General features: G+C 40.4%; 1 long non-coding RNA gene across 1 annotated transcript in view; it reads right to left on the bottom strand.

Annotated features, from left to right (window-relative positions):
- The window catches only part of LOC144580344 (uncharacterized), a 37,987-nt gene that overhangs the window by 7,384 nt on the left and 6,454 nt on the right, over positions 1-24,149 (bottom strand). The window contains exon 2 of the long non-coding RNA XR_013529658.1: positions 6,436-6,550. This is a non-coding gene — a long non-coding RNA (uncharacterized LOC144580344). The remainder of the gene's footprint in view (positions 1-6,435; positions 6,551-24,149) is intronic.

Here is a 24,149-nt window from a genome sequence, read left to right as displayed (position 1 = left end):
GCCAGGCAGTAGGTCTGCCTGGCGAAGCCGGCAGCCGGGGCAGCGGCGGCCGGCCCTACCCAGCAATCCCCACAGGGCGCGCTTGTCCGGGTGCCCTGTTGAACCGGCAACCTGAGACTTGAGAGGGCTGGACTTGAGACTGAACGAGACTTGGACAGTAGGCCAGCCCAGGGGATTGCAGGGACAAATCGTTTGGGATACCCAGTGTGACGAACAAAACCGCGATTTCAAACTATCCCGAGCAGACGGTCCCAGATGCTCTGTGGGGGAGGGGCGTCCATCACTACCGAGGCAACCCACCCCAACTGAGATACATTCCCACTGCTGATGCAGCCAGCCGTTGCTGAGGCAACACATCCCTACTGAGATACACGCCCACTGCTGACGCAGCCTGCCATTGCCGAGGCAACACGCTACAATGAAGAGACTCCGCCGCAGGGCGTGGCGGAGACCACAGCAGAGCCTGCAGGAACAGGGCGAATCACAGAACAGCAGGGCGGAGCCTCGGCAGCCAAAGAGTGGTTAGTCTGCCTTCTAACTGGGCATGACACCTCAACGGACATCGAAAAATAAAGCCCGAACCCCCCAACACAGAGCATTTTAGAAAAAAAGTGGTTTTTTTTAATGAGCTCTGTTGCAGCAGAATCAAACATAGCAGCCTAACAGCCCTGAATGAACAACAGAGCTCACAGCTCAGAAATTGAGCTCCAAAAAAGTACAGACTGTCTCCTCAAGCAGCTCCCTGACCCCTCTATATCCAAAAGACTGACATTTGGCAGGCATCATCCTGGGACAAAGATAGCAGAAAAAGAAACGGGTAGCATCCCTCACTGGGCCACAGCTGCTAGAGGTGCACCCCAGACAAACAGGGCCTGGAGTGGACCTCAGCAGTCATACAGCAAAGAGGCTAGGCTGGTAGAAGGAAAACCAAGTAACAGAAATACTTCATCATCAACAATCTGGGTGTCCACTCAGAGACCCAATCGAAAAGTCAGCAACTACGCAGACGACAAGCGGATAAACCCACAAAGATTGGAAAAAAACAGCGAAAAAAGGAGGAAAACACCCGAAACCAGAACACCTCGCCTCCTAGAAAGGACCAAAACCCCTCACCAGCAAGGGAGCAAAGCTGGACGGAGAATGACTGTGACGAAATGACGGAATTAGACTTCAGAAGGTGGATAATGAGAAACTTTTGTGAGCTAAAGGAACATGTATTAAATCAATGCAAAGAAACTAAGGAACTTAAAAAAACATATGAGGAAATGATAACAAGAATAGATAACTTAGACAGGAATATGAATGAATTAAAGGAGCTGAAAAACACAATACGAGAACTTTGCGAAGCATGCACAAGTTTCAATAGCCGAATTGACCAAGGAGAAGATAGAATATCTGAAGTCGAAGACCAACTCAATGAAATAAAACAAGGAAACCAAGATTAGAGAAAGAAGCGCAAAAAGGAATGAACAAAGTCTCCAGGAAATGTGGGACTACGTGAAAAGTCCTAACCTACATTTGATAGGTGTACCAGAAGGGGACGAAGAGAATGAATCCCAGCTGGAAAATACTCTTCAGGACATCATCCAGGAAAACTTCCCCCACTTAGCAAGACAGGCCAACACTCAAATGCAGGAAATACAGAGAAAACCACAAAGATTTTCTGCAAGAAGAGCAACCCCAAGGTACATAATCGTCAGATTCAACAAGGTTGAAATAAAGGAGAAAATACTAAGGGCAGCCAGACAGAAAGGTCGAGTCACCCACAAAGGGAAGCCCATCAGACTCGCAGCAGATCTCTCGGCAGAAACACTACAAGCCAGAAGAGAGTGGGGGCCAATATTCAACATTCTTAAAGAAAAGAACTTTCAACCCAGAATTTCATCTCCAGCCAAACTGAGCTTCAGAAGTGAAGGAAAAATAAAATTCTTTGCGAACAAGCAAGTACTCAGATTTTGTCACCACCAGGCCTGCTTTACAAGAGCTCCTAAAAGAGGCACTACACATAGAAAGGAACAACCAGTACCAGCCATTCCAAAGTAACACTAAAAGTTAAAGAGCATCAACATAATGAAGAATCTACAACAACCAACAGGCAAAACAGCCACTTAGCATCAAAATGGCAGTATCAAATTCACACATAACAATATTAACCCTAAGTGTAAATGGACTAAATGCACCAATGAAAAGACACAGACTGGCAAATTGGATAAAAATCCAAAACCCATCAGGGTGCTGTATCCAGGAAACCCATCTCACATGCAAGGATACACAAAGGCTCAAAATAAAGGGATGGAGGAAGATTTACCAAGATAATGGAGAGCAAAAAAAGGCAGGAGTTGCAATTCTCATCTCGGATAAAATAGACTTTAAAGCAATAAAGATCAAAAGAGACAAAGAAGACCATTACATAATGGTAAAAGGATCGATACAACAAAAAGAGCTAACGATCCTAAGGATATATGGACCCAACGCAGCAGCACCCAGATACATAAGGCAAGTTCTTAATGACTTACAAAGAGACTTAGACTCCCACACAATAATAGTGGGAGACTTTAACACCCCACTGTCAATATTGAACACATCAACCAGACAGAAAATCAACAACGATATCCAGGGCTTGAACTCAGACCTGGAGCAAGCAAACCTGATAGACATTTACAGAACTCTCCACCCCAAATCCACAGAATATACATTCTTCTCAGCACCACATCACACCTAATCGAAAATTGACCACATAATTGGAAGTAAAGCACTGCTCAACAAATGCAAAACAACTGAAATCATAACAAACAGCCTCTCAGATCATAGTGCAATCAAGTTAGAACTCAGAATACAGAAACCAACCCAGAACCGCACAGCTTCATGGAAACTGAACAACTGGCTCTTGAATGTTGACTGGGTAAACAATGAAATGAAGTCAGAAATAAAGAAGTTGTTCAAAACCAATGAGAACGAAAACACAACATGCCAGAACCTCTGGGACACATTTAAAGGAGTCTCTAGAGGAAAGTATACAGCAATAAGTGCCCATATGAGGAGAATGGAGAGATCCAAAATTGGCACCCTATCATCAAAATTGAAAGAGCTAGAGGAGCAAGATCAAAAAACTCAAAACCCAGCAGAAGACAAGAAATAACTAAGATCAGAGCTGAACTGAAGGAGATTGAGACACGAAAAACCCTTCAAAATATCAATAAATCCAAGAGCTGGTTTTTTGAAAACATCAACAAAATAGACCACTAGCCAGATTGATTAAAAATAAAAGAGAGAACAACCAAATAGATGCAATAAAAAGTGATAAAGGGGAAATCACCACAGGTTCCACAGAAATTCAAACCATCATCAGAGAATATTACAAACAACTCTATGCACATAAACTAGTAAACCTGGAAGAAATGGATAAATTCCTGGACTCCTGTGTCCTCCCAAGCCTAAACCAGGAGGAAGCTGAAACTATAAATAGACCAATAACAAGGTCAGAAGTCGAGGCAGCAATTAAGAACCTACCACACAAAAAAAGCCCAGGTCCAGACAGGTTCACAGCCGAATTCTACCAGACACACAAAAAGGAGCTGGTACCATTCCTTCTAAAACTATTTCAAACAATCCAAAAAGAGGGAATACTTCCCAAATCATTTTACGAGATCAACATCATCCTTATACCAAAACCCGGCAGAGACCCAAGAAGAAAAGAAAACTTCAGGCCAATATCCATGATGAACATAGATGCAAAAATCTTCAATAAAATATTGGCAAGCCGAATGCAACAGCAAATCAAAAAACTTATTCACCATGATCAAGTAGGATTCATCCCTGGGATGCAAGGCTGGTTCAACATACGCAAGTCTATAAACGTAATTCACCACATAAACAGAACCAAAAACAAAAACCACAGGATTATCTCAATTGACGCAGAGAAGGCATTTGACAAAATTCAAGAGCCCTTTATGCTAAAAACCCTCAATAAACTCGGTATCGATGGAACGTATCTCAAAGTAATAAAAGCTATTTAGGACAAACCAACAGCCAATATCATACTGAATGGGCAAAAACTGGAAGCATTCCCTTTGAAATCTGGCACTAGACAAGGATGCCCTCTTTCACCCTTCCTATTCAATATAGTTCTGGAAGTTCTAGCCAGAGCAATCAGGCAGGAAAAAGAAATAAAGAGTATTCAAATAGGAAAGGTGGAAGCCAAATTGCCTCTAATTGCAGAAGACATGATAGTATACCTAGAAGACCCCATCACCTCAGCCCAAAAACTCCTGAAACTGATAAGCAACTTCAGCAAAGTCTCAGGATATAAAATCAATGTGCAAAAATCACAAGCATTCGTCTACACCAATAACAGACTTAAAGAGAGCCAAATCAAGAACGAACTGCCATTCACAATTGCTACAAAAAGAATAAAATACCTTGGAATACAACTCACAAGGAACGTAAGGAACCTCTTCAAGGAGAACTACAAACCACTGCTCAACGAAATCAGAGGGGACACAAACAGATGGAGAAACATTCCATGTTCGTGGTTAGGAAGAATTAATATCGTGAAAATGGCTATACTGCCCAAAGTAATTTACAGAATCAACGCTATCCCCATCAAGCTACCATTGACTTTCTTCACAGAACTGGAAAAAACCACCATGAACTTCATATGGAACCAAAAGAGAGCCTGCATAGCCAAGTCAATTCTAAGCAAAAAGAACACAGCGGGGGGCATCACACTACCGGATTTCAAACTATACTACAAGGCTACAGTAATCAAAACAGCATGGTACTGGTACCAAAACAGAGATATAGACCAATGGAACAAAACAGAGGCACCGGAGGCAACACAACATATCTACAACTATACAATCTTTGAAAAACCTGACAAAAACAAGCAAGGGGGAAAGGATTCCCTGTTTAACAAATGGTGTTGGGAAAACTGGCTAGCCATGTGCAGAAAGCAGAAACTGGACCCCTTCCTGACACCTTACACTACAATTAACTCCAGATGGATTAAAGACTTAAACATAAGACCTGGCACCATAAAAACCCTAGAAGGAAATCTAGGCAAAACTATCCAGGACATAGGAGTAGGCAAGGACTTTAAGAACAAAACACCAAAAGCATTGGCAACAAAAGCCAAAATAGACAAATGGGACCTAATGAAACTCCACAGCTTCTGCACAGCAAAAGAAACAGTCACTAGAGTGGATCGGCAACCAACAGAACGGGAAAAAAATTTTGCAGTTTACCCATCTGACAAAGGGCTGATATCCAGAATTTACAAAGAACTCAAACGGATTTACAGGAGAAAAACAAACAAGTCCATTCAAAAGTGGGCAAAGGATATGAACAGACACTTTACGAAAGAAGACATATATGAGGCCAACAATCATATGAAAAAATGCTCATCGTCACTGGTCATCAGAGAGATGCAAATCAAAACCACATTGAGATACCATCTCACGCCAGTTAGAATGGCGATCATTAAAAAATCTGGAGACAACAGATGCTGGAGAGGATGTGGAGAAAAAGGAACACTTTTACACTGTTGGTGGGAGTGTAAATTAGTTCAACCATTGTGGAAGACAGTGTGGCGATTTCTCAAGGCCTTAGAAATAGAAATTCCATTTGACCCAGCAATCCCATTACTGGGTATATATACAAAAGACTATAAATTGTTCTACTATAAGGACACATGTACACGAATGTTCATTGCAGCACTGTTTACAATAGCAAAGACCTGGAATCAACCCAAATGCCCATTGATTATAGACTGGATTGGAAAAATGTGGCACATATACACCATGGAATATTATGGAGCAATCAGAAATGATGAGTTTGTGTCGTTTGTAGGGACATGGATGAATCTGGAGAACGTCATCCTCAGCAAACTTACACAAGAACAGAAAATGAAACACCGCATATTCTCACTCATAGGTGGGTGATGAAAAATGAGAACACATGGACACAGAAAGGGGAGTACTAAACACTGGGGTCTATTGGGGGCAAAAGGGGAGTGCCAGTGGGAGGGGGAGGTGGGGAGGGATAGCCTGGGGGAAATGCCAAATGTGGGTGAAGGGGAGAAGGAAAGAAAAGCACACTGCCAAGTGTGTTCCTACGCAACTGTCTTACATGCTCTGCTCATGTACCCCAAAACCTAAAATCCAAAAAAATAAATAAATAAAGGGTCTTAAATACTTCAAAGATGGGTAGTGTTAAAAGTGTACATGCTAGCCCTGATTCTCTCAGTTATTAACATAACAGAGAAATAAAGTATACACTCAGTGGACAGGCATCATGGCTCATGCCTGTAATTCCAGCACTTTGGGAGGCCACAGAAGGTGAATCATGAGTTCAAGAGATCAAGACTATCCGGGCTAACATGGTGAAAACCTGTATCTACTAAAAATACAAAAACTTGCTGGGTGTGGTGGCACTCACCTATAGTCCCAGCTACTCGGGTTGCTGAGGCAGAAGAAATGCTTGAAGCCAGGAGGCAGAGGTTGCAGTGAGCCATGATGGTGTCACAGCATTGCAGTCGGGTAACAGAGTGAAACTTGGTAAAAGAAAAAAGAAAAGAAAAAAAGACTTTTAAGAGCACAGAAATGTTTCAATTTTTAAAAATTATCACAGGTTGGGTGTGGTGGCTGATGCCTCTAATATAGCACTTTGGGAAGCTGAGGTGGGTTGACTGCTTGAACGTAGGAAGTTGAGGCTACCATGAGCCATGATCACACCATTGCACTTCAGCCTGGGCAACAGAGTGATACCCTTTATTCAAAAAATATATAATATGGCCATGACAAAAATCATTGTAATTATAAAGATATATTTGAATTAATAGCATGAGTGTTACACTGCTTAAGATAAGTTGAAATGAACATTGGAAAAAATGAAGAAATAGTTCAAATGAGATGTTTGACACCCACACAAAGAATATTAAAGGTGAATCCCAGTTGGGTAAATCTGTCCACCAACTGATTGGATTAACATTTGAAACCAAAATGTTCAAACGTAGTTAAACAATGAATATTATTTTCTTTTTGCTTAAATTAAAAAAATTTGGAGTTTTTTAATGAATAAAAAAGTCATTTGAGAGGAAAATTATATCAAAGAAATTAGAATTATCATTTGATTATTATAACTTGGACAAGATGCAAATATATTAAGTAAATCTGTGAAAATAGAAGTCTGTATTCAAACACATAGATTTGGTTACTGTTTTTATAAAGAAAGTTAATCTATCCCTCAGCACACTTAAAGAGGCTTTGTTTCTAAATTTAAAAAAATAAGCCTGTAATCCCCGCACTTTGGGAGGCCGAGGCGGTTGGATCATGAGGTCAAAAGATCGAGACCATCCTGGTCAACATGGTGAAACCCCGTCTCTACTAAAAAAAAAATACAAAAAATTAGCTGGGCACGGTGGTGTGTGCCTATAATCCCAGCTACTCAGGAGGCTGACGGAGGAGAATTGCCTGAACCTAGGAGGCAGATGTTTCGGTGAGCCAAGATCGTACCATTGCACTCCAGCCTAGGTAACAAGAGCGAAACTCTGCCTCAAAAAAAAAAAAAAAAAAAAAAAAAATAGCGGCCAGGCACAGTGGCTCACGCCTATAATCCCAGCACATTTGGAGGCTGAGGTGAGCCAATTGCTTGGTGTCAGAAGTTTGAGATCAGCCTGTCCAGCATAGTGAAACTCTGTCTCTACAAAAAATACCAAAATTAGTTCGCTGTGGTGGTACAACCTTGTAGTCCCAGCTACTCCAAAGGCTGAGGCACAAAAATTACCTCAACCCAGGAAGCAGAGGTTGCAAAGAGCTGAGATCTTGCCACTGCACTCCAGCCTGGGCAACAGAGTGAAACTCAGTCTCAAAAATTAAAAAAATAAAGAGAAATAGGGATTTAAGAATATACTACAAGAAATTCTAATGTATTACTCTAACATACAAATTATTTCTTTTATAAGAAAAAGGAAAAAACTTTAATATTTTTTCATTCTGCTCCAGCCTTGCCTGCCTTACATGTGCTCAGAGCACTTACATTAGCCTACAGTTGGGCAAAATCAACTAAGACAAAGATTATGGTAAAATAAAGTATTGAATGTCTCATGCAATTTATTGAATAAAGTGAAAAACAGCACTATCGTAGGGCCAAAAATTGAAGTTGAGTGATTGTCAGCTGGAGATTCTCTACATATGTGAGAAAACCGAAATTAATTTGAAATTTTTATAAAATCAAATGACTTTGACTTCAAATTTGTTACATAGCCTCTGAAGTCCTGTGGGATATCAAATCTACTACTGATAACACCATTCTAGAAAATTAGCAATCCATCAATATTATACTCAAATTTACCTATTGATCATTTTTTAGGGACTATTAAGCAGTCATTCAATATAATTTTCATGGTTGTAATAAAATAATAAACATTTTAAAACAGACTAAAGTATCATAATTATTTTTATCTTTGGTGATTTATGAAGTTCACTCCTTTTGTTTAAAAAAAAGTAGAATTTCCTTTTGAAATCACTGAATTATGTAGCCATTACAATTGAGATGTAGAATATTTCCACCCACCCACTCCACACATTTCTTCAAGCTTTTTTAATAGTCAAAGCCTGACTGTACCCCAGGCATTGAAACCACTGATCTCTCTTTGATCCTACAGTTTTTCTTTATCCATAATAGTATAAAAATACAATCATAAAGTATATAACCTTTCTTTAAAACGTTTTTCTTGTGTTTTGAGGTAATTGTAGCCTTCCCATTCAGTTGTGATAATACAGAGGGATCCTCGGTACTCCAGCCAGTTTCCTCAAGGGTAACACCTTGCAACGCCATAATAACACATCACAGCCAAAATATTGACGTTGATGTAACAAGGAACAGAACATTTCCCTCTCAAAATTTTCTCATGTTGCCATTTTACAGAAACACTCAAGGTCCAAAAACCTCCTTAACCCCTGGCAACTAATCATTTGGTCTCCACATGTATGACTTTTGTCCTACTGATCATTTTTAAAAAGTTAAACATAATTCATTTTTTATTTTTAAGCACTTTTATTTAAAAAATGGAAATTATACAACCCCTCCAAACCTATGAGCACGTTAAATACCATTTTGCCATGACAGCTCAGCAGACTTCAGAGTTCTTAACACTACTCCAAGAGGAATATATATGCGGTTTTATCCAAATTAACACACTTAAAAATGTTTTAGTTTATGTAAAAATAAAGGAATTATGAATCAGCAGGAAAGTTGTTAATGTAGAAGCATCAACAATCAGCTCAGCAGATGTCTACATTTAATTTGTACATTTATAAAATAAGAACCTATTAACTGGCAAGGCACAGTGGCTCACACCCATAATCCCAGCACTCTGGGAGGCAAGTGGATCTCTTGAGGTCAGGAGTTCAGACCTCCAACCCGGCCAAGTAGGTGAAAACCCATCTCTACAAAAATTAGCCAGGCATGGTGGCAGGTACCTGTAGTCCCAGCTCCTTGGGAGGCTGAGGCAGGGGAATCACTTGAACTTAGGAGGCAGAGATTGCAGTGAGCTGACATCTCAGCTCACTGCAACCTCCATCACCTGGGCCATTCTCCAGCCCCAGCCTCCCAAGTAGCTGAGACTATAAGCATGCACCACCATGCCTGGCTAATTTTTACATTTTTTGTAGAGATGGTGTTTCGCCATGTTGACCAGGCTGGTTTTGAAGTCCTGACCACAGATAATCTGCCTGCCTCAGCCTCCCATGGTGCTGGGATTGCAGGTGTGATCCACCACACCTAGCTAATTTTTGTATTTTTGGTAGAGACAGGGTCGCACCATTTTGTTCAGGCTGGTCTTGAACTCCTGAGCTCAAACGATCCTTGTGCCTTAGGCTCCAAAGGTCTGAGATTACAGGTGTGAGCCACTGAGCTCAATCTGCTAACAGAGATTTAAAAATAGCTATGATAAATGTGCAGAGGCATAAAAGAAAGTGTGAATATGGAATGAGTAAAAAGACAGAAATCCCAAGAGAAAACAAAAAATATAAAAATTAAGATAAAAGCAGAAAGCTTGGCTGGGCACATTGGCTCATGCCTGTAATCTCAGAACTTTGAAAGGCCAAGGTGGGTGGATCACCTGAGGTCAGGAGTTTGAGACCAGCCTGACCAACATAGTGAAACCCTGTCTCTACTGAATATACAAAAATTAGCCAGGCATGCTGGTGGGCACCTGTAATTAAAGCTCCTTGGGAGACCGAGCAAGAAGAATTCCTTGAACTAGGGAGGCAGAGGTTGCAGTGAGCCAAAATCATGCCACTGCAATCCAGCCTGGGTGACGGAGTGAGATTCCAACTCAAAAAAAAAAAAAAAACAGAAAGCAAAGAAACAGGAAATAAACAGCTCTTAGAGAAAATTCAGTTAGCAAAATTTGCTGCTTTGAAAAGACTGATGAGACTGATAAACTCCTAGCTGGATTAATAAAAACATCCAAAACACAAATTACTCATAGCAGAAATGAGAAAATATCATTATGGAAAACACAGATATCAAATTTATAATAGAATACTATAAACACATTTATAAACACATTTTGCCAATTAATTTGAAATTACTCTTTTGGCAACAAACTCGAAAATAAATAAATTTTATTGAAAAAAGCAAATTATATAAATGACAAAACAGGAAATACAAAACCTAGTCATATATCTTCTGAAGAAATTCTAGTCAAAAACCTTTCCACAAAGAAATCTTCAGGCCCTGCTGGTTTCACTACTGAATTCTATCAACATGCAGTTGAAGAAAAATTCACACAAACTCTCTACACAACAGAAGAGGAGGGAATTTTTTCCAGTGTATTTTATGAAGCGAGATGTCATGTCAATATAAACACCTGATAGTCCAGATGTGGTGGCTCACGCCTGTAAACCCAGCACTTTCTGAGGTCACGGCGGGTGGATCACCTGAAGTCAGGAGTTTGAGACAGGCCTGACCAACATGGTGAAACCCTTCCTCTACTAACTACAAAAAATTAGCTGGCACAATGGCATATGCCTATAATCCAAGCTATTTGGGAGGCAATCCTAGTCTCTGATAAAATTGACTTTAAACCAACAAATATCAGAAAAGACAAAGAAGGGCATTACATAATGATGAAAGGATCAATGCATCAAGAAGAGTTAATGATCCTAAATATATACACACTCAATACAGGAGCACGCAGGTACATAAAGCAAGTTCTTAGACAAAGACACTTAGACTCCCACACAATAATAGTGGGAAACTTTAACATTCCACTGTCAATATTAGAGAGATCAACGACAGATAATTAACAAGAACATCCAGGATGTGAACTCAGATCTAGACCAAGCAGACCTAATAGATATCTACAGACTTCTCCACCCCAAGTCCACAGAATATACATTCTCAGCACCACATTGCACCTACTCTAAAATTGACCACATAATTGGAAGTCACTCCTCAGTAAGCACAAAAGAACAGAAATCAACAACAAGTCTCTCAGACCAAAGTGCAATCAAATTAGACCTCAGAAATCAGAAATTAATTCAGAACCACACAACTTCATGGAAATTGAACAACCTGTCGACTGGATAAACAATGAAATGAAGGCAGAGATAGAGATGTTCTTTGAAACCAACAAGAATGAAGACACAATGTACGAGAATCTCTGGGACACATTTAAAGCAGTGTCCAGAGTAAAATTTATAGAAATAAATGCCCACCAGAGAAGTAAGAAAAGATATAAAATCAACACCCTATCATCAAAATTGAAAGAGCTAGAGGAGTAAGATCAAAAAAACTAAAAAACTAGCAGAAGACAATAAATAACTAAGATCAGAGCAAAACTGAAAGAGATGGAGAAAAAAAAATTCTTCAAAAAATTAATAAATCCAAGAGTTGGTTTTTTGAAAAGATCAACAAAATAGACCACTAGCTAGATTAATAAAACAGAAAAAAGAATAATCAAATAGATGCAATAAAGAATGATAAAGGGCATATCACCACCCATGCCACAAAAATACAAACTACCATCAGAGATTACTACAAACAACTCTATGCACATAAACCAGTAAAGCTGGAGGAAATGGACAAATTCCTGGACACTTGCAACCTGCGAAGCCTAAACCAGGAAGAAGTTAAAACCTTGAACAGACTAATAACAAGGGCTGAAGTTGAGGCAGCAATTAATTAACCACCCAAAAAAAGTCCACGTCCAGATGGGTTCACAACCAAATTCTACCAGACATATAAACAGGAGCTGGCACGATTCCTTCTGAAACTATTCCAAACAATACAAATAGAGGGAATCCTTACCAAATCATTTTGAGACCAACATCATCCTGATATGAAAACCCAGCAGAGACTCGACAAAAAAGAAAACCTCAGGCCAATATCCATGATGAACATCAATGCAAAAATCTTCAATAAAATACTGGAAAACTGATTGCAACAGTACATCAAAAAGCTCATCCATCACAATCAAATAGGCTTTATACCAGAGATGCAAGGCTGGTTCAACATACACAAGTCTATAAACGTAATCCACAACATAAACAGAACCAGAGAGAGAGTCCGCCAACACAGAGGGGGGCTGAGGCAGTTCTAACTACCCCCATATAAACAGGACTTTAGGGAAGTTTACACAGCATCTGGGAAGAGCCTGCAGCACCTCAGCAAAGTCTCTGCAGGCAGACAGTGACTAGGCTGCCTCCTTGATGGGCAGGCCAGCCCTGATAAAGAAAAGGCAGCAGCACAGTGGTATCTCATAAATAAAGCCCTAACTCCGTGGGACAGAGCACCTGGGAACAAAAAGCGGTTTATGAGTTCTGCTGCAGCAGACCTAAACGTACATGCCCAGCAGCTCTGAATGAACAACGGAGCTCTCAGCTCAGCACTTGAGCTCCTATAAAGGACAGACTGTCTCCTCAAGCAGCTCCCTGACCCCGTATATCCAGAGTCACCTCATAAAGAAGAGATTACACTGACATTTGGTGGGTATCCTTCTGGGACAAAGATAAGAGAAGAAGAAACTGGTAGCAACCCTTACAGTTCTGCAGCTGCTGCAGGTGATCCCCAGGCAAGAGAGCCTGGAGTGGACCTCAGCAGTCCTACAGCAGAGGGGCCAGACTGTTCGAAGGAAAAATAAGAAACAGAAATAACTTCATCATCAACTGGACATCCACTTAGAAACCCAATCTGAAAATCAGCAACTACAAAGACGACAGGTAGATAAATCCACAAAAATGGGAAGAAACCAGCACAAAAAGGAGGAAAACACCCGAAACCAGAACACCTCTCCTCCTACAAGAAATCAGTTTCTCACCAGCAAGAGAACGAGGCTGGATGGAGAATGAGTGTGATGACATGACAAAATCAGACTTCAGAAGAAGAAGGGTAATGAGAAACTTCTGTGAGTTAAAAGAACATGTTCTAAGCCAATGCAAAGAAACTGAGAACATTGAAAAAAGATTTGACAAAATGCTAATGAGAATGGACAACTTAGAGAGAAATATAAATGAATTAATGGAGCTGAAAAACACAACATGAGAATTTCGCAAAGCATGGACAAGTTTCAACAGCCGAACTGACCAAGCAGAAGAAAGAATATCAGAGGTCGAGGATAAACTCAATGAAATAAAAAGAGAAGGCAAGACTAGAGAAAAAAAGCATAAAGTGTTCCAAGAAATATAGGACTATGTAAAAAGACCTAATCTACGTTTGATAGGTGCACTTGAATGTGACGAAGAGGATGAATCCAAGCTGGAAAATACTCTTCAGGATATTATCCAGGCGAACTTCCTCAACCTAGCAAGGCAGGCCAATATTCAAGTCCAGGAAATACAGAGAACACCACAAAGATATTCCTCAAGAAGAGCAACCCCAAGGCACATAATCGTCAGATTCACCAGGGTGGAAATGAAGGAAAAAATATTAAGGGCAGTCAGAGAGAAAGATCAGGTTACCGACAAAGGGAAGCCCACAGACGATCTCTCAGCAGAAACCCTGCAAGCCAGAAGAAAGTGGGGGCTGATGGTCAACATCCTTAGAGAAAAGAACTTTCAACCCAGAATTGCATATCCAGCCAAACTAAGCTTCAAAAGTGAAGGAAAAATAAAATCCTTTGCAAACAAGCAAGTACTCAGAGATTTTGTCACCACAAGACCTGCTCCACAACAGCTCCTGAAAGAGGCACTAAACATAGAAAGGAACAACCAGTATCAGCCACTCCAAAAATATACCAAATGGCAAAGAGCATAAACAAAATGAAGAATCTGCATCAACAAACTGGCAAAACAGCCAGCTAGAATCAAAATGGCAGGATCAAATTCACACATAACAATATTAACGCCAAATGTAAATGGACTAAATGCCCCAATCAAAAGACACAGACTGGCAAGTTGGATAAAAAGCCAAAACCCATCGGTGTGCTGTATCCAGGAAATCCATCTCACATGCAAGGATCCACAAAGGCTCAAAATAAAGTGATGGAGGAAGATTTACCAAGCAAATGGAGAGCCAAAAAAAAAGCAGGAGTTGCAATTCTCATCTCTGATAAAATAGACTTTAAAGCAACAAATATTAAAAGAGACAAAGAAGGACATTACATAATGGTAAAAGAATCAATGCAACAAGAAGAGCTAACGATCCTAAACATATAGGCACCCAATATAGGAGCACCCAGATACACAAGGCAATTTCTTAATGACATTCAAAGAGACTTAGACTTCCACACAATAATAGTGGGAGACTTTAACACCCCATTTTCAATATTAGACGGATCAACCACACAGAAAATTAACAAGGATATACAGGACTTGAACTCAGACTTGGAACAAGCAAACTTAATAGATATTTACAGAACTCTCAACCCCAAATCCACAGAATATACATTCTTCTCAGCACCACATCACACCTACTCTAAAATTGACCGCATAATTGGAAGTAAATCACTCCTCAGCAAATGCAAAAGAACAGAAATAATAACAAACAGTATCTCAGATCATAGTGCAATCAAGTTAGAACTCAGAATTCAAAAACTAACTCAGAACCGCACAGCTTCAGGGAAACTGAACAACTGGCTCTTGAATGTTGACTGGATACACAATAAAATGAAGGCAGAAATAAAGATGTTCTTTGAAACCAATGAGAATGAAGACACAACATACCAGAATCTCTGGGACACATTTAAAGCAGTCCCTAGAGGAAAAATATATAGCAGTAAGTGCCCGCATGAGAAGGAAGTAAAGATCCAAAATTGACATCCTATTGTCAAAACTGAAAGAGCTAGAGGAGCAAGATCAAAATAACTCAAAACACAGCAGAAGACAAGAAATTACTAAGATCAGAGCTGAACTGAAGGAGATTGAGACACGAAAAACCCTTCAAAAAATCAATAAATCCAAGAGCTGGTTTTTTGAAAAGATCAACAAAATAGACAGACCACTAGCCAGATTGATTAAAAAGAAAAGAGAGAACAACCAAATAGATGCAATAAAAAATGATAAAAAGGAAATCACCACAGACTCCACAGAAATTCAAACCATCATCAGAGAGTATTACAAACAACTCTATGCACATAAACTAGTAAACCTAGAAGAAATGGATAAATTCCTGGACTCCTGTGTCCTCCCAAGCCTAAACCAGGAGGAAGCTGAAACTATGAATAGACCAATAACAAGGTCAGAAGTCGAGGCAGCAATTAAGAGCCTACCACACAAAAAAAGCCCAGGTCCAGATGGGTTCACAGCCGAATTCTACCAGACACACAAGGAGGAGCTGGTACCATTCCTTCTAAAACTATTCCAAATAATCCAAAAAGAGGGAATCCTTCCCAAATCATTTTATGAGACCACCATCATCCTGATACCAAAACCCGGCAGAGACCCAAGAAGAAAAGAAAACTTCAGGCCAATATCCATGATGAAAATAGATGCAAAAATCTTCAATAAAATATTGGCAAGCCGATTGCAACAGCAAATCAAAAAACTTATTCATCACGATCAAGTAGGATTCATCCCAGGGATGCAAGGCTGGTTCAACATACGCAAGTCTATAAATGTAATTCACCACATAAACAGAACCAAAAACGAAAACCACAGGATTATCTCAATTGACGCAGAGAAGGCATTTGACAAATTTCAACAGCCCTTTATGCTAAAAACCCTCAATAAACTCGGTATCAATGGAACGTATCTCAAAGTAATAAAAGCTGTTTATGACAAACCAATAGCCAATATCATACTGAATGGGCAAAAACTGGAAGCATTCCCTTTGAAATCTGGCACTAGACAAGAATGACCTCTCTCACCACTCCTATTTAATATAGTACTGGAAGTTCTAGCCAGAGCAACCAGGCAAGAAAAAGAAATAAAGTGTATTCAAATAGGAAAGGTGGAAGCCAAATTGTCTCTATTTGCAGACGACATGATAGTATACCTAGAAGACCCCATCGCCTCAGCCCAAAAACTCCTGAAACTGATAAGCAACTTCAACAAAGTCTCAGGATATAAAATCAATGTGCAAAAATCACAAGCATTCGTCTACACCAATAACAGACTTAAAGAAAGCTAAATCAAGAACAAACTGCCATTCACAATTGCTACAAAAAGAATAAAATACCTAGGAATACAACTCACGAGGAACGTAAGGGACCTCTTCAAGGAGAACTACAAGCCACTACTCAACGAAATCAGAGAGGACACAAACAAATGGAGAAACATTCCATGTTCATGGTTAGGAAGAATTAATATCGTGAAAATGGGTATACTGCCCAAAGTAATTTACAGAATCAACGCTATCCCCATCAAGCTACCATTGACTTTCTTCACAGAACTGGAAAAAACCACCATGAACTTCATATGGAACCAAAGGGAGCCCGCATAGCCAAATCAATTCTAAGCAAAAGGAACACAGCGGGGGGCATCACACTACCGGATTTCAAACTATACTACAAGGCTACAGTAATCAAAACAGCATGGTACTGGTACCAAAACAGAGATATAGACCAATGGAACAAAACAGAGGCACCGGAGGCAACACAACATATCTACAACTATACAATCTTTGATAAACCTGACAAAAACAAGCAATGGGGAAAGGATTCCCTATTTAACAAATGGTGTTGGGAAAACTGGTTAGCCATGTGCAGAAAGCAGAAACTGGACCCCTTCCTGACACCTTACACTACAATTAACTCCAGATGGATTAAAGACTTAAACATAAGACCTGGCACCATAAAAACCCTAGAAGGAAATCTAGGCAAAACCATCCAGGACATAGGAGTAGGCAAGGACTTCATGAACAAAACACCAAAAGCATTGGCAACAAAAGCCAAAATAGACAAATGGGACCTAATCAAACTCCACAGCTTCTGCACGGCAAAAGAAACAGTCACTAGAGTGAATCAGCAACCAACAGAATGGGAAAAAATGTTTGCAGTTTACCCATCTGACAAAGGGCTGATATCCAGAATTTACAAAGGACTCAAACAGATTTACAGGAAAAAAACAAGCCCATTCAAAAGTGGGCAAAGGATTTGAGCAGACACTTTACGAAAGAAGACATATATGAGGCCAACAATCATATGAAAAAATGCTCATCGTCACTGGTCATCAGAGAGATGCAAATCAAAACCACATTGAGATACCATCTCACGCCAGTTAGAATGGTGATCATTAAAAAATCTGGAGACAACAGATGCTGGAGAGGATGTGGAGAAAAAGGAACACTTTTACACTGTTGCTGGGAGTGCAAATTTGTCCAACCATTGTGGAAGACAGTTGGCGATTCCTCAAGGGCCTAGAAATAGAAATTCCATTTGACCCAGCAATCCCATTACTGGGTATATACCCAAAGGACTATAAATCATTCTAATATAAGGACACATGCACACGAATGTTTATTGCAGCACTGTTTACAATAGCAAAGACCTGGAATCAACCCAAATGCCCATTGATGATAGACTGGATTGGGAAAATGTGGCACATATACACCATGGAATATTATGCAGCAATCAGAAATGATGAGTTCGTGTCGTTTTTAGGGACATGGATGAATCTGAAGAACATCATTCTCACCAAAGTGACACAAGAGCAGAAAATGAAACACCGCATATTCTCACTCATAGGCGGATGATCAAAAATGAGAACACATGGACACTGAGAGGGGAGTACTAAACACTGGGGTCTACTGGGGCAAAAGGGGAGGGCCAGTGGGAGGGGGAGGTGGGGAGGGATAATCTGGGGAGAAACACCAAATGTGGGTGAAGGAGTGAAAGCAAACAAAACACACTGCCATGTGTGTACCTATGCAACTGTATTGCATGCTCTGCACATGTACCCCAAAACCTAAAATGCAATAAAAAAGATAAGAATAATAAAGAAATAATAATAATAATAATCTGAAATAATTAAAAAATTAAAAAAAGAAAATTTCTCTCAAGGTACAGAACTGGGCGATGCAACAGCAGCAATGCTGGCAAGAAACTCTACTCAGACCTTTCTCCTCTACAGAATAAAAGAGCCTTTATCTGTGGTTGAAGAACCAAGAAGCACTCTCTTTGGGCTCTGGTGAATGCACATTGCTGCCAGAAGTAGGGAATATACATAAAAAGCCTGAAACCCTAGAGGATGTGCAGAAATTCACAAGGAATTCAGAGCCATGTCAGAAGAAGAGAATAAGAAGGCCATACCCCTGGGGCTCAGAGGCACAGTGCTTGCCTTAAAGTGGCAATCAGATAAAAAAATTCTGACCTACCCTCATCACAAGACTAACTGCTGTCAAGATACATATTATTTGCAAGAGACATACTCTTTCTTAGGGATAGAACAGAAGGAAGACTTAAGTTTGAGGGTAAAATTATCACCAGAAAAACATCCTCTGGCAAACCAACACCTACCCTCTACATAAGGTATTACCAGAGGCATTCAAATCCCATAAAGTAGACTGAGCATTGTGGCTCATGCTTGAAATCCCAGCACTTTGGGAGGCTGAGGTGAGTGGATCACCTGAGGTCAGGAGTTCAAGACCAACCTGACCAACATGGAGAAATGCCATTTTCACTAAAATACAAAATTAACTGGCTGTGGTGGTACATGCCTGTAACCTCAGCTGCTCAGGAAGCAGAGGCAGGAGAATTGCTTAGACCCAAAAGAGAGAGGTTGCAGTTAGCTGAGAACAAACCATTGCACTCTACCCTGGGTAACAAGAGCCGAACACCATCTCAAAAATAAATAAAGAAAGAAAGAAAGAGAAAGAAAAAAGAAAGAAGGAAAGAAAGAGAGAATGAGAGGAAGAAAGAAATGAGAAAGAATGAGAGAGAGAAAGAAAGAGAGAGAAAAAGAGAAATAAAGAAGAAAGAAAGAGAAAGAGACAAAGAGAAAGAAAGAAGAAAGGAAAAAAGGAAGGAGAAAGACAGAAGGAAAGAAAGAAAAAGAAGAAAGAAAGAAAGAAGAAAGAAAAGAAGAAAGAAAGAAAGAAAGAAAGAAAGAAAGAAAGAAAGAAAGAAAGAAAGAAAGAAAGAAAGAAAGAAAGAAAGATCCCATACGGTAGTTAAAATCACGATCTAGCAAAATCACATCTCAAGCCCAGCTTTACTCAGAGAAATACAAACACCTATACTAAAGGCCCAGTAAAAGAAAAGGCATCTCAGTTTTAAGACATAAAATCTACTTATCTTGGTTTCTATATGGACATCTAATATGTCCAGATTTCAACCCCAAAATTACAAAGCTTAAAAAGAGAGGAATAAAGATATCTTGGGAGGCAAAAGAAGACAAAGATGAGAGCAATTGTGAAATCAGCCTCACATGTGACACAGATGTTGCAATAATCTGATACAGAACTTAAAATACGCATATGTTAAAATCCCAATAGAAATATGTGCAAGACCAGATAACTAATTTCAGCAGAGAGACGGGAACTCTAAGAAATTTATGTGAAAATGCTAGAAATAAAACACCTTGATAGATATAAATAATACCTTTTTATGAGTTCATCAGCAGACTCAACTGTATTGGAAGTATCAGTGAACTTGAAGGTAAATCTGTAGAAATCAGAGAAAAACACACACAAAATACAAAAAGAGTGGAGAAAAAGACAGAACTTTTTTTTCTAAGTTGACAGATTGGAGGCAGTGTTAGTGTGCCTCTTCCACTTGGAAGAACAGAATAGTGTGTACAGATTCACACTGAATTTTCTTTCCAAGAACAAATGCAGGAACGCAAAAGAAAAACTGAAAGAATCCACAGAACCTTTAAAAGAAGCAGCAGGCTACAGCCTGCTTTCTGAGATAGGCAATAAACTGGAAGTCCCCAGAATGTGAGAGATAGAGAGTCTGCCTCCAGAGTACACATCCCCACTAGGGAATCTGAAAATTCAGGCCATGGGAGAAGGCCTTTACCCTACCCAGAGCTGGAAGTGCTTCAGGGAGTAGTGTGAAATATAAAAGTAGAAGCAGCAGTTCAGTCTGGGTAACAGGGTGAAAAAATGTCTACAAAAAAATACAAAAACCAGCCAGCTGTGGTGATGCATACCTGTAGTCGCAGCTATTCAGGAGGCTGAGGAAGGGGGATCACCAGAGTCCAGGAGGCAAAATTTCGGTAAGCTGAGATTGCACCACTGGACTTCAGCCTGGGGGACAAAGCAAGACCCTGTCTCGAAAAATAGAAACAAGTAAAAGTAGCCATGGGAAGTGCCCTGCAGGTATTCCCAGTCTCCAACATTAACTAAGGGAAGTCATTTATGACTGTATCTAACAGAGGCCCTCAGGGAAATCAGCCAAAAAGCTCAGGGCAGGGTGACAGGGTAAAAGAAGCTCCTAACTGAATTTTGTGATATAATCTCCAATAGGGATAAGCTTCCGTGATTAGAAAGCAGCAAAAGGGGATTAGGGGTGGGTAGTCAGCTGCAGATACTAGTGCAGGAGCAAGGCACCTGGTTCTGTTGGCAGATGGAGAGGGGCATGGCCTAAAACTTGTGCTTGCTATCCCTGTAGGAAAGATTATGGCCTGGGGCAGGTCTGAGCTCTGTGCAGACTACCTGAATCTAAATCCTGCATTATTAGCAGAGCACTGTGAGAGTGAGGTCAGTCTCACCAACTGCATGGAATCTGGGTGAGGCTTACTGCCACCCACTACTCCCCACACACTTTGCCAACTCTCCAGTGCAGCAGAGACAGTATTACTGCCCTCTGGAACACTGCCAAAGTGGCCTGAGAACAACATCGCAACCACCACAGGGGTGATGTTCTTTCCTGCCCAAGGAGAGTCAGAGCATACACCCACCTCATCCTTTCCCCACCTGGTGGTAGCCCTCCACGCACCCTAGTAGCTTAACAAAAAGGACACAAACTTTTGGGAGCTTAATAGCCCCCTGCTTACTTGAGGAATCAGAACACTTCCCCTGAGCAACTTAGGGCAAGCTCAAGTCCCACTGCTAGTACCACAGCTGGTGTTCTTTTGCAAGTACCACCTCCTGGTTGGACGCCAATAAACACAATTCATTACAGTCCCTCTAAGTAGAATAACACTGCACCAAGGAAGGAGACAACGGCTCCGTGATCTCATCTATTACCACTGGGTACAACACCCTGGCTAGCCAGAGGTCCTGAGTCTATCCAAATGACAAGTTTATTACAACTATAACCAGAATTTATGAAAGCCAGCACATGAAGTCTATCTACAATCAAGGAATCTCAGAGTCTTCATCACTCCCCTGCCACCTCCATAAGAAATGGTGCTAGTATCCCAGCTGGGAGACCTGGAGACAGGTCACATCACTGGATTTCTTGCAGACATTCTCCAGCACAAGCCCAGAGTCTGGTAGCACCACTAGGTTGCTAGACCCAGAGGAGCAATAACAATCACTGTTATCTGGCTCTCAGGAAGTCCCATTTCTAGGAGAAGGGAGAGAGCGCCGTATCAAGGGACCACCCCATGGGACAAATGAATCTGACTGGCAGGCCTTGAGTTTCAGGTATTTTCACTTGCAGGAAGGTTCTTACAGCAGAGACACAATTGCAGTGTTGGAGGCAGTAGGAAAAGCCTGCATCTTTACTCCAACAGGTAGAGAGCCTCTGTGATCATACAGGATCTGGGCCTGCATCTCCACTCCAACAGGTAGAGAGCCTCCGTGATCATACAGGATCTGGGAGAAAGGGTTCTTGTTCACCCCTGGTACAACACTGCAAACTAAACAGCAGCTGCTCCCATGGCAATACACCACAGATGTAGCTATAGACACCCTTCCCGGAACAATTCGGGGTAATTGTATCCCCATAGGACACTTCCCTGGATTCAGGCTATCACAAGAGGCAGAGTCACAATTTCTCCCTACTTGAACATCAACAGTTCTAGAGATGAAACGTGGTGCCTGTCTAATCCGAACAGCTAGAACACTGGGATGGGAGTGAGGCTGGGAGCAGATAGCTTTCTTGCTGGCCTGGCAGGAAAGCTGATGTAGCTCCCATGCTTTACCTTAATAAAACCTCACTACATATAATTTAGAGCTCTCCCAGCCACTTCTATCAAGGCTAGAACCTCTGCCCTCCATTGGGTATTACACCTACCAATCTACTTTAGCTACAACTGGTGTGTACCGAGGGATACTTCCCCTATTGGCCTGAAGCCTCAATCGGCAACTCAGTAAATAAAATACTGGGAAAATTAAATAAATTCAAAAAGTGTACACCATCGTAGAATGAGAGAAGCTTCAAGAGATCCTTGACATTTCATCCCCATAGGAGGTAGTAAAGTAAACTTGCCTACACACCAAGTACATAACCAGCATTTAGAAAATCCAGTGCACAAAGACTCTCTATAACAAAGAAACTCACACAGAGCCTTAACCCCTAAAAGCACCAAGAATCAAGTTAGATCGTAATAAACTACGAACAGTAAAGTCATATCCTTAAGAGAAAAAAATTTTTTTAATTACCATCAAATAAAAAATAAATTCAAAAACTGTTTGAAGAAATAGTCTATCCAAAAGAGAAAGAGCCAAAAAAGTCAGTCTAGTAATATGACAAAATGGGGTTCTATACCACACCTAAAAGAACACATGAGCTCCCCAACAATGGATCCAAACCAAGATGAAATCTTTAAACTACCAGATAAAGAATTCATAAGGTTATTAAGTTACTCAAGAAAATACCAGAGAAAGGTGAAAACATAAAGAAATTTTTAAAATCCAACATATAAATGAAGAACTTACTAGAGATAGACATTGCAAAGAAAACCCAGTCAGAACCTATGAAAATAAACATCACATTCAGAGAAATACAAAATGCTGTGGAAAGTTTCAACAATAGACTAGAACAAGTAGGAAAAATAATTTTAGAGCTAAAAACAAGTCTTTCAAATTAGACTGATTAGAAATGATAAAGAAAAAAATCTAAATAAAACAGTCTGAAAGGATATAGGATTACGTAAAAATGGCCAAACTTGAAGTTCACCATTCTAACTGGCATAATACGGAATAAAACTGGAAATCCACTCCAAAAGAAACCCTCAAAACTATACAAATACATGAAAATTAAATAACGACTCTAGAATGTTTTTTTCTATACAGAGTTTTGCTCTTGCAGATTACAGGTGCCCATCACCACACCCAGCTAATTTTTTGTACTTTTAGTAGAGACATGATTTTACCATATTGGCCAGGCTAGTCTTGAACTCCTGACTTCAGGTGATCCACGCAAGGTGGGGCTCAGGCATGAGAGGAAAGTCACATCATGTATGTACTGGGCAAATGAATAGGTCACAGTCTTTACTGTGAGCAATCCATAGGAAGAAGTAGAGAGTCACACAGTCTAAGTGATGGGCCCAGAGGTATTTGAAAGTGACCCCTGTAAGTAGGGGCCAGAAAGAAGAATCACATCACCTGTGTGCTGTGCCCAGTTATAAGTCACACTTCTTTCAGTGGGCATGACTTGGACAGGGGAGAAGAGTCACATTATCCCAGTTCTAGACCCAGAAATATGTCACCATCTCTCTTATGGACAATATTCAGGTAAGAGAGAAGAGTCACATCATCTAAGTGATGAACCCAGAGGTACATCACAATGTCTTCTGTTAACGATCCAGGCAGAAGATTCACATCAACTTGGTGCTAAGCCCAGTAACATGTCAAAATCCCTTCTGTGCAAAGGG

This window comes from Callithrix jacchus, chromosome 19 (assembly GCF_049354715.1).
Source record: "Callithrix jacchus isolate 240 chromosome 19, calJac240_pri, whole genome shotgun sequence".
Lineage (NCBI taxonomy): Eukaryota > Metazoa > Chordata > Mammalia > Primates > Cebidae > Callithrix > Callithrix jacchus.
This window is presented reverse-complemented; position numbering and strand designations above follow the sequence as displayed.